Source organism: Protomyctophum parallelum, assembly GCF_964188405.1.
Source record: "Protomyctophum parallelum genome assembly, chromosome: 19".
Taxonomy (NCBI): Eukaryota; Metazoa; Chordata; class Actinopteri; order Myctophiformes; family Myctophidae; genus Protomyctophum; species Protomyctophum parallelum.
The window spans coordinates 12,804,085-12,820,599 of record NC_139717.1 but is presented as its reverse complement, the minus strand read 5'-3'; the positions used below and the strand labels follow the sequence as shown (position 1 = coordinate 12,820,599).

At 42.4% G+C, this 16,515-nt stretch overlaps 1 protein-coding gene across 1 annotated transcript in view; it reads left to right on the top strand.

The window, feature by feature from the left end:
- Nucleotides 1-16,515, top strand: part of LOC310876264 (MAM domain-containing glycosylphosphatidylinositol anchor protein 2) — a 355,337-nt gene that overhangs the window by 262,162 nt on the left and 76,660 nt on the right.

The window sequence follows — 16,515 nt, the reverse complement described above, 5'->3', positions numbered from 1 at the left end:
CACACACACACACACACACACACACACACACACACGCACACACACACACACACACACACACACACACGAGAGGACGTCCATCTATCTCCAGGCCAACTGGAGAGAGAGGAAGGGAGAGAGTGATGGGAACAGAGGGAAAAGAGAGGGAGGACAAAAAAATAAAACAATTAAGCGAAAGAGGTTCAGGCGAGAGAGAGAGAGAAAGAGAGAAAAGGAAATGGAAGAGAAATCAATGACAAAAAGGTAAGATTTAGGAGCGCGGCAGCGAGTGGACAGCGATGAATAGACGGTATCAGGGGCGAGAGTGGCTTAAGCGGCGGACAGATCAAAGTGACAAATGTTCCACCGGTGACCCTGCAGGGCAGACTGCCGTCTATAAAGTACTCAACATGTTTACTCGAGTAAAAGTATCAATACTGCAATATTATAGAAATACTCCTTTACAAGTACAATTAAGTACAACATTAAAAATGGACTTGGGTAAGCACAAAGGCATCGGTATCAAAATGTACTTAAAGTACCAAACGTAGAAAGCACTCATTATGTACATGATGTTATAATAATATTATAATGTATAATGTAGTAAAAGTATAATATTTGCCTCTTGAGATGTAGTGGAGTAGAAGTAAAATGACTGAAAACTGGAATTACTCCAGTAAAGTAAAAAATAGCTCAAAGTTGTACTTAAGTACAGTACTTGATTAAATATAGATGGTTACTTTCCACCACTGATACAGCGGGGAGGTCTGGGGAGATTGAAACCTTCGGCCAGGTTTTTCCTGACATTGAGGCTCGCTGGCTCATCAGCGGGCCAAACAAACTTTGCCGTCTGTTATAAAACAACCTTCCCATCCAGGAAGAATTCAGCTGCGTTTTGTTAGAGAAATATGCAACACGTCTATGAAAACAAGCTAGGCTACCGGTGCATGAATAACAAGGTTATTGTACTTAACGGAAACTAACAAAATAACAAAAACAAACATTGAAAAAAAAACTTTTTGTTCATAAAAACTAAATTTTCTTTTTTCTTTATAACGGAAACTGTATTGTGGGTTTGTTACGTTTTTATTACACAATATTGCACCTGACAAATAACCCAAAGTTTAAACACAACTAAAACTAATAAAAAACTATTACCTCCAACATCAACATTAATAAAAACTAGCAAAGCCGCTCTAAAAACTAATTAAAACTAAGTGAATTAGAAGAAAAATATTCAAAAGGAACTCAAACTAAAATGAAAAATCCAAACCTATTATAACTTTGATGAACACTTTACACAGATATTAGAAAATGTATCTGCATGCTAACCGCACATCACAATGCCGCTTGTAGATCTGCTATTTTCAAAAACACAAATGTTGAACTCAACATTGAATACTTTTTTAAATAGTCTACCGCATACCAATATTTATATAAGCCAGTGGTAAGCATCGAATTGCCAAATGCACACACGCACGCACGTGTAGGGCCTACACACCCACAGCATTTCATGTTGTCACTTTTGGGCGGAAACCTCATATGTCCAAAACACTTTGACTTTGCAGGATTCAATATATATAGCTAAAGTAGCAGATCTACAAGCTAAAACATGTCGCTTGGCGCCTCATTTCTAGCTTGCGGACCTGCTACTTTTGATGCTTTTGTGCGATGCTGTAGTATGATCAAGTAGGGTGTTAATATAACCTTTTAGATATGCTTTTTTCCTGCCCGACAGCAACGACATCAGAGCTCCAGTCTACTGTTGTAGCCAGTGATGGCTCAACCCTTCCCAGGGCCGTGGGCCCGTGGCGCTACACCAAATGAAAGGCCCCCATGCATGTGCGCTTCGCGCGTGCGTAACACAATCAAACACTTTTTTGCGTTTCCCTGACCAGTGAATGAATGCACGTGCGTTCAGCACCGCCAGCACGATCGCCGCTGCTCCCCGACTGGATCTGCTATTTTATTTATTTATTTTTTTCTCCTTCGATATATTATATCCGATATATTTTAACTCTATGGTGTATATATCTATGGACAACCAAAAACACTAGCGGGGGTTCCTGTGTGTTGCATTACATTGAAATCTGTGACCTATGAATACGGTTTCGACAGAAGCAAGAGCCTGCGTGCAGTGTGTGGGCCGTGGCACTTAAGTTCCATTGGTAAACCAGGTCTGGTTGTAGCTCTCTGCTGCTGCAGTAGATGGAGGGAGGATGGCATTGAACAGCTTCAGTTAGGGTACCTCTGTCACCTCACAGCTAGAAGGTCCTGGGTTCGATTCCCGCTCGGGACACTGTGGGTGTTGGCGGCGTGTTTCCTCCTCCGCGTCATCAGTGCCCATACCCGAAGGCGGGGTTGGCGAAAGGGCCTTTCTGTGTGGAGTTTGCATGTTCTCCCCGTGTCCCCTAGGGTAGGTACCCTCACAAAAAACATGCAGTAATCCTGGTCACTAAACTGCCTCCCCCTGGCCAGCCGGGGCGCCTGATGGAGGGGAAAGGAACTGGTTGGAATAACGTGTTCCTTCCACACGCTACGTCCAACCAGGGAAACTCCTTGTCAGTTGTAAAGGAGCAACTTGGACACTCAGGCATGAAGGAAGCATGAGTTCAAGTCCGTTGCTCTCCCCTTGTCCCCCATATATGGGGACTAGGTTGGTGGAGGGTGTGTAGAGCCCAGGATCACATTAGATGATTGACACAGGGGTGAAAAATGGGTTACAAAAATCGTGGGATAAAAAATATATTAAAAAAAAGGGTACCTCTCTGCTGCTGCAGTAGATGGAGGGAGGATGACATTGAACAGCTTCAGTTAGGGTACCTCTCTGCTGCTGCTGTAGATGTAGGGAGGATGGTATTGAACAGCTTCAGTTAGGGTACCGCTCTGCTGCTGCTGTAGATGTAGGGAGGATGGTATTGAACAGCTTCAGTTAGGGTACCTCTCTGCTGCTGCTGTAGATGTAGGGAGGATGGTATTGAACAGCTTCAGTTAGGGTACCGCTCTGCTGCTGCTGTAGATGTAGGGAGGATGGTATTGAACAGCTTCAGTTAGGGCACCTCTCTGCTGCTGCTGTAGATATAGGGAGAATGGCATTGAACAGCTTCAGTTAGGGTACCTCTCTGCTGCTGCTGTAGACGTAGGGAGAATGGCATTGAACAGCTTTATCTGCGACTCAAAGAGACTTGGTTTGACAGGATGATGGATGGCTGGTAATGACTGACATTACATGGTCTCTCGACTCGCTCTGAGCAGAGAACAATATGAATATGAGTGTCTGTCACCAGTGGTGGGAATAAAAGTACTTTTTTAACTCTTGTATTGGCTAGGTGGCAGCAAAGTGTAGCTAACCTTTGCCAGCCCATCCAGTGATTTTCCATCATGTTCACAGCCTGTTGAGCAGCCCCCATTCCACCATTGTAAATGGTACATTTATATAGGGCCTTTACATTTATATAGCGCGCTTTGCATAGATTGTGCATTACATTCACACACATTCATACACCGATATTTTGTTCGTTATTCTATTTATAGTGACTCATATGAATAGACTACGTGACAACCAGGAATAGTCTGGTGACCACCGGAGAGACGGGTGGCAGCCGGAAATTAGACGGCACCCGGGAGCAGTATGGGTTGGCGCCCCAGCCTGTGTCTTCCGTGAGGAAGAAGCCCAACAAACCCACGGTGAGGCCTTTAGGAGGGCCATTCAAGCCTTAAGCGGAGCCTGCGGCACCACCAAGGGCAAGGTGGAGCCTGCGGAACCGTTGCGGCTTGAGAATCCAACACTCCTGAATAAAGTGCCTGGTGCTGGGAGTCTGGTGCAACGCACAGGGCCTGACCTGGTGAGAGCAGGAGTGGACCTGGTGAGACGTAGGAGGGGCCCGGACAGGTGTCAACCCACAGAGCCTAGTCCTTCCATGTGCCAGAATGGTACCTCCCAGTCCCGGCAGAGTAGTTCAGGAGGAACGGATTGTGTGGCCCTGGTTTTTCCCTAATGGGACTTATCGAGGGTAGCTACTGGGACGTGAGTCGGGACTTGATCACCCCGGCTGGGTCACCTGAGTGAGGGGTATGATGTTGCGAGACCCGAAACCCCGATGACCTTGGGATACATCACTGAGGATACGTCCCAGGTGCATCCATTTATGTATGTATTTTGTTATAGGGGATCAGAACATATTCATACATAGCAGTGAAATAATTTTTAAGTAAAAGTTTCAATATTGCAATATAGTAATACATATAACAATACTGTTACAAGTAAAAGTCTGAAATGTATTGGCTTTAAAATGTACTTATAGTTCCAAAATTAAAAGTACTCATTATGCAGAATGTTAGTTATCAAATTAAGGTATAATAATCTTTTAAAAATAGCAGATTTACAAGCTCACAATGTGTTGCATTGTTCATACATTTGGAAACATGTGGGGCATTATAATTGCCGTGCCGTGCCGTGCTGTGCTGTGCCGTGCCGTGTTGTTCCCTAGCTTTCTCTCCCTTCAGTCCAAGGCAACAAAAACCTTAGCGATAACAAAGCATACAGTGATGCTCACGTCTCCTGCTGTTCAGATAGCCAGACAGAGTGCACAGTGCTATACATACATATCTGAAATAACAAAAATAAGAGGATAATCCAGTATGTTGTGTCTGCCCCACAACAAAGAGTCTTTGGAGAATGTGCAGAGAATGAGCCCATGCAATGTCTGGAAGGAATGGAAAGAATGACAACATCCCACACAAATAAGGATGTTTTTATTTGTGCTGTAGCAGTGTGGAGTTGTGCTAATGTTTACTACCTTGACCACTACTTTGCCGCAGGACATTAGTCTCTCGCCACAGGGTGTAATGGAGCGAGCCAATCAGGACTGCAGGGCATGTTGTTTTCAGCTTTAGGGAACTAACTGATTGAGCCAGATTTTGTTAATACGTTTTGTGAAATAAGCAACCAAACATGCCCAAAATAATTAAAGGGCCGCTGACACGCCCCGAAATTAATATGGGTGGTACAGCACATCACGTGGTCTGACTGAAAACAGTTTGAAACTGAAACAGGGCTACGGCGCGCCGCGCTAGCAACAAGTGGCTGCTAGCTCAGGCTAGCGTTTATGACGGTACATCTAGGTCATATTTGCTATAAATGTAATTGAAAAAAATAATTCGCTCGAAAATCCTCGTTACAATGACATTGAGTTGACGTGTAAGTTTTAGGGTAAACTGTTGCATAATCGCAATTTCGCGTGACGAGTTCCATGCTCTCCGTCTCCCCCCGCTAGACAGGCAGTGGTAACCTGTGAAGCTCCGTGCTGCGGAGCCCTGTTCAGCACAGCCGTGTTTGAGGCCATGTCAGCGGGGGGAGACGGAGAGCATGGAACTCGTCACGCGAAATTGCGATTATGCAACAGTTTACCCTAAAACTTACACGTCAACTCACTGTCATTGTAACGAGGATTTTCGAGCGAAAAAATATTTTTTTTCAAATACATTTATAGCAATTATGACTCTAAATGTGACACCAAAATAGTAGCATAAGTTGCTATGCTACTCCGGCCACCAAGCCCGCATAGAAGTCGATGGGGAAAGCTTGTCACACTCTGACGTCAGAATCATGATAGCATTGTTTGATAGCCATTCTTATCTCCTGAGGGGCGTGTCAGCGGGCCTTTAAGCTACTAGGCCACATGAAAATAGCCGATCTACAAGCTTGCACATTATCTGCTGTTTTCATAAGAATCTTGTGAACAATGTGAAAACAAATAGAACACAAATCTCTCACAAAAACAATATATATATATAAAAAAATCAGTCCGCAGACAAATAGGCCTATACATACAGTTCAATTTGGGAGGTCATGAAAATGTTTGAGAGCCTAAATAACTACCCTTTAGAAACAAGCCCACAAAACCGCATCCCGCAGCTACAAATATTTAGAAGCAACTTTATGGAAAGACAAGCTAATAATATGCAAACATGACAACGCTGGTGGTTGAAATCTAAAGAGGGTGCAGCTGACTAAAGCTATTAAAGGCGGGAAAAATAAATGGGACAATTTTCTATCTCTAAACCTTTACTTTTCAGCCATTATTGCATCTGGTTGCCTGTGTAATAGACCTTTTTTTCTTCATGGCAGTTGTATAGCAGGTGAACACAGGAATAATGGATTAAATTAATTAGGTTTCTGTCCCATTTAGCATTAGCCTTTCCACAGTGAGCCATGCACAATAGCAGCACCCTGACTCTGTTTGACCTGAGTGGAATGGGAACCTTAATTAGTATCATTGGGTAATTATTTCATGTCCAAACGGTACCACTATTCCTTTCATAAATCCAGTTCCTCGTTTGGCATTTACAGTCAGTGTTTTTGAGGGGCGCTAGACCCCCCCTCAGACAGCGAGTTGGGACATACAGTAGGGGGAGCCATGCATGGTCAGAGCTGAGGTGCCCTCTGCATTTTTTCTTCCTCGATCGCCTCTTGTTAATGGATATAATAACATCAGAATTCGGTAAGAAATCGGCTACTCCGGAATTATGCTTTTTGGACTAATGCACAGATACAGATCCTTTAAACGAAAAGAGATTGGGGCTCCTGACAATCCTAGGCAGTTCTTCTGCTCTAAAATAGTCAATAGACCTTTTTCACAGCAGCCATTTTGGGTAAACACAGATTTTACCAATGATACTAATCAAGGTTGTGTTACATTCAGGCCAGAGGCCAGCATGCTTCTATTAGTTGTGCATGTTGTTGGCTCACTTAAAAATTGGCTCCTCCATACGCTAATTGGAACAGAGCCTTACGGTAATTAGTATCCCTGGTAACACCTGTGTTTACCCTGTAATTTGATATCTATATGGCTGCTGTGAATTTAGCCTGCCCCAGCCTGTGTGAATTCTGGTCTAGAGGGGCGGGCAGCGGCCAAAACAGGCAGTGGATCCTATTGGTACACTGATCTGAGTGCGCGCCCCGCCCCCCATCTCCCCTCCCCGGTAGAAAACCAAACCAAATTTGGAGTGGCGCACCTCTGCACCTCTGTTATTGTCTATGTCCCTCAACATTATTTCTAATGGTTTGAGCCTCAATAACCACTCTGATATAACCAGTCCTTGGCATTTCTTTCTGGACTTTGAAAGCAGTTTTAGCTGCAGTACCACAATGTACTGTGGTGGTGGGGGTGCTGATATGCAGATTATTTAATATTTGAGTCATTGTAATACTGATGCTAGATATAACCAGGCTTGTTTCCATTCCATGCCAGCTTGGAAAATCAACAATGGTGGACATTGTAAACAAAGTGGAAATGCAAATTTGGAACTGAAGACTGAAGACGAGGAATTATACAAAGTAGGGTGACATTGATGACATCACGATGAGGCCAAAATCAGTTGAGCTGTTGCTTAGAGCAATTTCCATTAAAACACCAATATGATATGAAAGCCTGATTGTTCAAAATTGGTTATTTGTGGGGATAGAAAACACATATGGGAGCCCCAAAAACACAAAATAAATTGAAAAATACTTTTATGTTATAGGTCTGTACACAATACCAGATCTGTACACAAGATGAGTTAAATGAGTTTGCTTTAAAATAATATATATTCAAAGATGTGTGCCACATTTTCATGATCTTTCTAAAATAGATATACAAGCTCGTAGCACAGCACTGTGCTGCTCTATAAGCTTGTAGATCTGCTATTTTTCAACAGCTAAAGTGTTTTTTTTGTATCAGTCCTGATACAAAAAACATCATTTTCACAAGAAATGGCTTAACACAGCTACACCATGCAGGATCAAAACATTGGCATGTGGCCTGTATACTGCATACGTACTTCAGTAGTGTGTGCAAGGGCAGACAGCCTATATACACAGTAAAATATGCAGTGCTTTTACACCAAAGTGCATCTCAGTGTTTAACACTACTCTAATAAACATTCAGCATGAAGCTGCATGAAGTGCAGAGATACAATAAAACATCGACCAAGTTCATTAATTTCACATGACCACTTCAGAATTAACATGCATGCATGCCCCTCATAGATACCGCTACAACACTTCTGCTATTGTTAGAACTCAGAGACAGCTCTTTATATCTGAACAGGATGCAAGATTGTATTACAGATGTTCTGCCTGTTCCTGGAATGCAATGTGACACATTTCCATTTGAAATGCATAAAAAAAAACACCCACGGAAACTATTACATTTACAAGAACGTGACATGCTGTGTGTGTGTGTGTGTGTGTGTGTGTGTGTGTGTGTGTGTGTGTGTGTGTGTGTGTGTGTGTGTGTGTGTGTGTGTGTGTGTGTGTGTGTGTGTGTGTGTGTGTGTGTGTGTGTGTGTGTGTGTGTGTGTGTGTGTGTGTGTGTGTGTGTGTGTGTGTGTGTGTGTGTGCATGTGCGTGCGTGCGTGCGTGCGTGCGTGCGTGTGTGCACATGCGTTTAGTAGCTGAAGGCTGTATGTGACTGTGTTCACTTGCATTCACATATCGTCTCTCGGGTGGAAACCTCATATGCCCAGTCTTATACTTTTGAGGATTCAAAATGCAATAGCAGCTTCAGTAGCAGCTCTGCAAGCCTCAAAACACATCAAGCTTATGGATCTGCTACTGTTGATGCTGTTGTGTGGCACTGTCGTCGTGTGGTCAAGTAGGGAAATTAATTCACGAAAAAAACCCACAAATGGTTAAAATAAGGAGATAAAGGTTTTCTGCTCGCCACGACAGCGTCGATATGGAAAGTTGCTGTCCGTTTTGATGTCCTCACAGGTGTAGTAAGTAATACAAATGTGTGTGTGTGCGTGCGTGTTTATGATGTCGCTGGAGGCTGCAGTGTGTCACTTGCGTTCACATGCAAGGAGGTAGAGTTGTTTTCCCTGCCTGCTGCTGTAGAAGGCTGTTATTCTGCTGGGGGTTCTGCTCTCTCTCTCTCTCTCTCCGTTCAACATCAGACGTGACTTTTTACATGATTTTAATATTCAACACGTCGCCTCGCAGGAAGGAGTGTGTCACTGAAATGAAACGGTGTGAGACAGACGCTGTGTGTGTGTGTGTGGTTCAAAGTCTCACAAACACACCAAGACATGGAAGTGAATATACATGTTCCCCTCATTTCTAAAATGAAAATGCTACTATATGTAATGCTTGTCTCTCTCCGGAGCAGTGTTGATTTGTTTTGATTTTAGTTTTAGTAATATCTCTCTTGAATAGTTTTTCTTTTGTTTTAGTCACATTTTAGTCACCTGGATTGTTTGTGTTTGTCTCGTTTTTGTCAACTAAATACCATAAGATTTTAGTCCACTAAATCTACAGTTGATTTAGTCGTCTAAAATGTACGATATTTTGGCGGGCCTTGATGCCATCATAATGACTGCGACGCGTTGGTTGCATGCTGAAAATAGCAGATCTACAAGCTCACAAGTATAAAACAACTTATACTGGATCTTCCTAACATTTAGTCTAGTTTTTATTTGTTGACAAAATTGTCAATATATTTAGTGTTAGTTTTAGTCAGTTTAGTCATCATAGCTTTTTTTTCGTCCCTAGTTTTAAAATCAACACTGGAATATACTGTACATGTTCCCCTCATTTCCAAAATGAAAATGCTACAACGTGTAATGCTTGTCTCTCTCCAGAGGGAGGGAGGGAGTTTTAATGGCAACCGTGTCCGAGCTACAATAAAGATGGCAGTGAGTCTCCGTCTAGTGTCCAATAGTGTGTTCAAATTATGTTCACGCTGACTGACCCAGTACCCAGGTGAAAACTTGAATTGGCCTATTTGGAGAAGAAAGAAATGTGCCGGAGATTAGCTGGACGAACGGACGGACAGACGGACGGACATGGGGCCTGCTTACCTTTTAAGAACAACTTTGGAACAGCTGCACTTAAGATTCATTTCCACAGAAGCCACTTTGCTAATGGATCATAAGGACAACACAATATGTTAAAACATATTTTCATAAGGGTGTTATTAGATCCCCCCCCCCCCCCACACACACACACACACACACACATGCACACGCACACACACACACACACACACACACACACACACACACACACACACACACACACACACACACACACACACACACACCGTTTTTCTCTAGCCAAATGATTTTATCCAGTTGATGAATGAGGGTCCCTCTTGGGCAGATTAGAATATTGTTTTTTAAACAGCTCTATCCGTGTAAATGCCCTGCGATCTGCAGCCCGCTGTCCAAACAAATGCAATGCATCATTAGCCTGATTTATTGTGTAAAACTAAGGAACAAAAGGGTTGCTGATTTTGACTTATTATCATGGACGATTATTAGAATTGATCAAACCAGCTAGAGGTGGAATGAAACGACTAATCATGATTTCCTCCCTATAAAGCAACGGTTCCAGAAATAATGATATTTGAACTAGGACACCCCCCCCCCCCCAATCTGACAAGCATCTGGAATTTTTGTTTGATTCTGTTCCACAGATAAATATTGTGAAACTAGACGAATTAAAAGCTCTCCACGAGGCGTTGTGAGTTTGTAGATCGGCTATTTTCACAATGTTTGCCTCTTTCTTCCGAAATATTTGACAATTTGGTATTCAAATAGGTCTTAGAAGTCATTCACTTGTAACTTTACAAATGTTCAGATACCCTGTATACACGTATACTGTATGTTGGTTTGTTTACTGTTGAGTGAGAAAACAATAGGCCAATCATCAGAAGACTATACAACTGTAAAGGAACCTAGTGGATTTTTGGAAATTATTGTTATTACATCTGGTGTCAGTGAACTTATACACATTGTACATACAGTATATGTAGAATGATACATTCCTGAGGCAGCTACAGTAGGTCAGATATCACTGCCTATGAAATGTAATTTATTTTCTGTAAATGGAAGTTTGTCTCCCAGACTTTATATCTCAGAGACGTACGTACGTGTGTAGCGCACACTACTGTATTACTACTATACAAGGGTGAATCGTCCCCTCAAGTATAGTATCATTTTGACAAACAGACATTGTGGGGCCATTCCCTGGTAGCACAAGCTATAGTACGACATTCTTGTAAATGCATTAGTTTCCTTAGGTGTGGTATGCATTTCAAATGGAAATGTGTCACATTGCATTCCCAGTTGGCACTGCGATGACGCATATACGGAGCTTATGTAGCTCAGCGTGCAACGAAGCATATAACTCAGGCTTCGGGGGTAGAAATGGCACAAGAAAGAAGGTAAAAAGAGGCTTTTTTTGTGTGTGTGTGTGTGTGCGTGTGTGTGTGTGTGTGTGTGTGTGTGTGTGTGTGTGTGTGTGTGTTGTGTACTATAGTGCACACGTGAAGACGTGCGCACGTGTAGACGGCAGTGAACCATAGTCCATAGTGGTCCCTTGCGTTGAGTGTCTTGTAGACCAGGCCCATTGCAAGTGGCTGCACTCTGTCCTCTACCGTGTGCCATCCCACCCCTAACATAATGAGCAGGCATTCCTTCAAATCAACACTGGAGGAGGAGTTAGACAGTCCTAGGAATACTTTTTGCATGTCCTGGAAAAGTAACCATTGTGGACAAGTACAAGGTAATATCCATATGTGGCCGGGTGGGTGAGGCGTGCGGTGTGGACAAGTATTGTGGGTGTGTCTCCGGCGTCTACGTCAATTTCATTGACTCACCGTGTATTCACCTGTAGCGGTTTGTGTCTTTGGTGAGTCCTTAGCTCATATATCTAGATAGTCCAGTCATACGTAAGTATTTTGTATGACAATCGGGGTTCATGAAATGTCGCTGTTATTGGTATCCAGCTGTGTATTCACTGTTTTCCATTTCCATGTCTTGCACAGATGGTGATCACCAGTGGTCATGACTGGCTGCTTTAGCCTTCTAAGTTAACTTAATCATGAGTGAGGGGTTCAGATGGTTAGGGCGAGCATTCATGTTCATGTGTGAGTTAACCTGTCTCTGACACTATATTTTTGAGTGGTGCAACCACTCCAAAGAACAGCAATGTCCGTGTGTCCACGTTCACATATGTGACGTTAATGAGCACCAGTATGTACCAGTGCTGTAGTACTGCACTGTTGCCTGCTAATGAGAGAGAGAGAGAGAGAGAGAGAGAGAGAGGAGGAGGAGGAGGAGGGGGGGGGGGTGTACCTGGTTACACATACAACATAATGCAGGCCCACTGTAGCCTGCAGTGCAGTATGTACACTGGAGACATGTCAGCCATTAGAACCAGACATGTCTCATTTGAACCGCACTGACCTTAACACACTGTCGTCAGGTAGTCTTTTTGTCCTCCCGGTCAAATCAAGTACAGTACGTGTTGAACACTCCTGAGCCCAAGGGGGCTGTCCGTTCGCTCCTCTCTCTGGGGAGTGTTGAAAGTGTCTGGGAGAATACCAGCTTGTTCTAAGTCATCAGTGACATGAACTGGCCTGACAGCTCCGCTGTGCAAATTGCCAGGCAGGGAAGACACCGTCAGCCCAGCTGTGGGTTATTATCGTTAGTACATCTCTCCACTTATAATTATGTCAAACTGTCGTAATGCCTGACTTTGGACTTGCTGAAAATAGCCGATCTACAAGCTCACAACGTGAAAATTACTTATATTTTAGTCCTACGGGTCTCTCCTCCCTAACATTTTAGTCTAGTTTTTATTTGTTGAACAAATTGCCAATATATTTGGCCTCAGTTTTAGTCATCATAGCTTAGTTTTTATTTTATTCTTGTCAGTGTAAAAAGGTAGTCGAGAAAAATTTTTCGTCATTTTGTCAGTGAAATCAACACTCCAACCACTTGCAAAACATATTGATCAGCTCAGCAAAGCTGCCCAAGGCTGATTCAAACGGTTTGGAGTCAGACAGACATATTCTAACTTTGTGTTTAGCTTTTTTTTGTTTTTTGTTTTTTTGTAAATTAACCGCCTACTTCATAGTACTACGTCACACAAAAGCATCAAATGTTGCAGATCCACAAGCTCAAAACTATTTTTTTTGCTTGTATATCTGCTACTTTTCCTGTTTTTGAATTAGAATCCTGAAAAGTAACATATGCGATTGCCACCCGACAGAGACGATATAAGTACTATACGTTTTGTATAGTATGTTAAATACTTATATATATGCCAATACTACTTAAAGATAGATGCTTTGAAAAGGGTTCATGTCCTTGACACAGCCTGGATGCAGATCCAACCCAAGTGTCAGAAATCTGGCTGTTATCCAGGGCAAACATTTTTTCATTTCTTGATCCATGGGGCTGAATAGCGTTATTCTCTCTCTCTCTCTCTCTCTCTCTCTCTCTCTCTCTCTCTCTCTCTCTCTCTCTCTCTCTCTCTCTCTCTCTCTCTCTTCTCTCTTCTCTCTTCTCTCTTCTCTCTTCTCTCTTCTCTCTTCTTCTCTCTTCTCTCTTCTCTCTTCTTCTCTCTTCTCTCTTCTCTCTCTCTCTCTCTCAGGAGGCAGAATGTGAATGTTGTGATTGGACTCTCTTGGCCTCTAGCTTCCATGTATCCAGATGGACAAAGCAGCGGCTTTTTGGCAGAGCTATGATTGTGCCACGACAATCTGAGGACTTCGAATGTCCTTGTGTCTCCAGCAGGAACTTGATGAATACAGGCCAATCGAGGCCAGTCCTGTTGAATGGCTGTTCATCATCACTATTCACTATAGTGTAGGAATGAAAGTGATTCATAAGTCAGGGTTGAAAAAAATATTTAACAGGAACAACTTAACCCACTAATGGCCAAGTTGCCAACCTTAATAACATCTTATTGTGCCTTAGGCCAGCTTTGGCTGACTTTTTGAATGACAATAGAATAATGTGCGATATGACCACAATGTCACGAAATATCTCATTTTAAAGCTGCACATCTCTAGTTTACACCGAAAAACAAAATATGTTCCTAGCATGTTCCTTCGTTTACTTATAAGCACTTTAGTACACCTTGGTTTGACTTATCACTGAAACCAAGGTCTACTAAAAAGCTTATAAGTAAACGATGGAACAAGCTATAATCATAATTATTTTTTCATTGTAAAGTAGTGACTTGGAGCTATAAAATGAGACATTTCGTGACATTGTGGTCATATCTCACATTTTTCGATTGCCATTCAAAAAGTCGCCAAATCTGGCCAATGCTGGCCAATGCCCCATTTCTTAATTCGTCATTTTAATGCAATAAGAGGGATCAGCGATCTAAATACAATACATCAAGTTTTACTTTCGATTTCAAAGTAATACCCAGAAGTTCCACCTGATGGCAGGAACGTTCCATTATTCTGATTTTGACAAAAGTGTTAAATCTGGCTAAATCACTTCCTGTCAAACGAGGTAAACAAAGGAAGCTAATTTGACCCCTAGCTTATAGCTTGGCCGTCCAGATTGCTAAACTAACATTAGCTTTGTCATAACTTAGTCAGATTAAGCTTAAAAACGGCCAGGAACATCCCAAAATATCTTTGCCACGGATCACATAGAGATGGCGCGCGTGCACGATAGTGCACGATCGCGCGGGTTTCGGCCGGTTTTTGGTAGATTACATAAAAATAATTAAAAAAATGTCAAACAATTGCAATATTTTGTTATAAAAAAAAGACGTACTGACAGGGCAGTACGTCTACTACGCAGATAACGTCATTGGCTTGGAGGGATTTGTTGATTTACTACGTCAATTAACATGGCAGTCTATGGGCTTGACGTAGCCTTGGCCACAAAGGAGTTAAACAAGCCTTGATCTTTTTAGTTGTGCCGTCAGCGGTGGCTGTGATGATAATGTCATTGTTGTTGGCACATTGCAGGATGAACCCTAGTACTGATTTTGGTGTCCCCCGTTTGTGTTTCTTATAGGCCAGAGAATGCCTGTGTGGCAGCACAGCCTCTAGGGGTTTCTAGTGGGGGCTTTTTAACTGGTTATTGTAGTTTTAGGGAGAAAAGGATCTCCCGTCGATCTCCCGTCGTCAGGCAGAAACCTCCTAATCTCAATGTTCTAACTTTTTTGTTGTTGTCTTTTTTGATAAATTTACCCTACTACTTGATCATACTACAGCATCACACAAAAGCAATAAAGTAGCAGATCTACAAAATGTGTCACTTCCCGCCACATTTTTAGCTTGTACATCTCCTACTTTTGCCATTTTTGAGTGGTGCAACCACTCCAAGGAACAGCAATGTCCGTGTTAACCTATGTGACTTGTCCGTGTTAACCTATGTGACTATGTATGTGTGTGACTGAGTACCAGTAGGGGCAAAAGTGGCGCTGTTGTGCCAGAAACAGAGAGAGATAGAGATAGTGCTGCACTGTTGCCTGGTAATGAGAGAGAGAGAGAGAGGGGGGGGGGGTGGGGGGGCAGAGGGGAGAGGGGAGTTGCACCACTCAGTTCACACGGGTGTGATTTTTTAATTTGAATCCAACTGAATAGTAACAGTTTTGGACATATGAGGTTTCAGGAGTCATACACAACTTAATTAATTCACAGTGTGCTTCTTGAGGCACCAGTTCTCAAAAAACGAACAAAAAGATAAACAGCTTGTTGACAGTTGATTTGTAATTAGATGCATCTCTGAATATTTTAATCACAAATAACATTAGCATCTGTTTGTTTTTTGTTTTTGTTTTTTTAATCAAACACACAGTACACCAAACTGTCGATCGCACAGCGACCTAGGCCACATATTTTGAAAGGGTCACACTCCTAACGACCTTCCAAGCTATTTCACTGTCTTCCCGTCATCTCGAGCGTCTGGTGTATAAAACTCTGCTTTGCAGTAATTATAACAGCGCAAGCGCCAAGATTCACAAGAGATGCTTTGAAAGAGGCTTGTGTCGTGTCCTTGACTCCAATTAAAATCACCCTGGTTTCAAATCCAACTCCAAGCAAAAGCCTGACAACCCAAGTCCCATAAATTTGAAACGTATAACATCATCGGAAGTCTTGAGTTGTGGTGGTGCATGCTTGCTCATGTGAAATCCAATGACATCTATAGTTTGCTTATTTCTATTATATAACATTTTTGACTTAATTGCGTCAAATGCATTTTATTGTCTGTCGGGTGGAAACCTCATACAGTATGTCCAAAACTGTTACTTTTCAGGATTCAATATAAGGGAACAAAAGTATAGCAAAAGTAGCTGATCACGTCACGTTTCGAGCTTGTAGATCTTACTACTTTTGTTGCTTTTGTGTGACGCTTTAGTATGATCAAGTACTGTAGTAGCGCATTACTTTACCATGAGTTATGATATGGTGAATGGTGATGGAATGTTTCTATACCCGACAGCAACACTATTGTTGTTCTATTGTATTGTGGAAAACACTTATGTCCCACGAACGTTTCACTTCTTGTCCTTGTATGAGTGAGACAAAAACAAGAAATGATCACATAGTGATATTTGTCAGGCGAAACTAGCGCTGGTTTCTTTATTTAGTAACGAACGCTCCTCTCAACCGGCCGGTCTCAATCATAACATTACGTTACATAACATTGCGTGTCTCTAAAGATTTCTGTTACCTGTTCATCTGTTTCCTGGTCATGTGACCTGAGTAACCAATACATGACAGCAGCGTG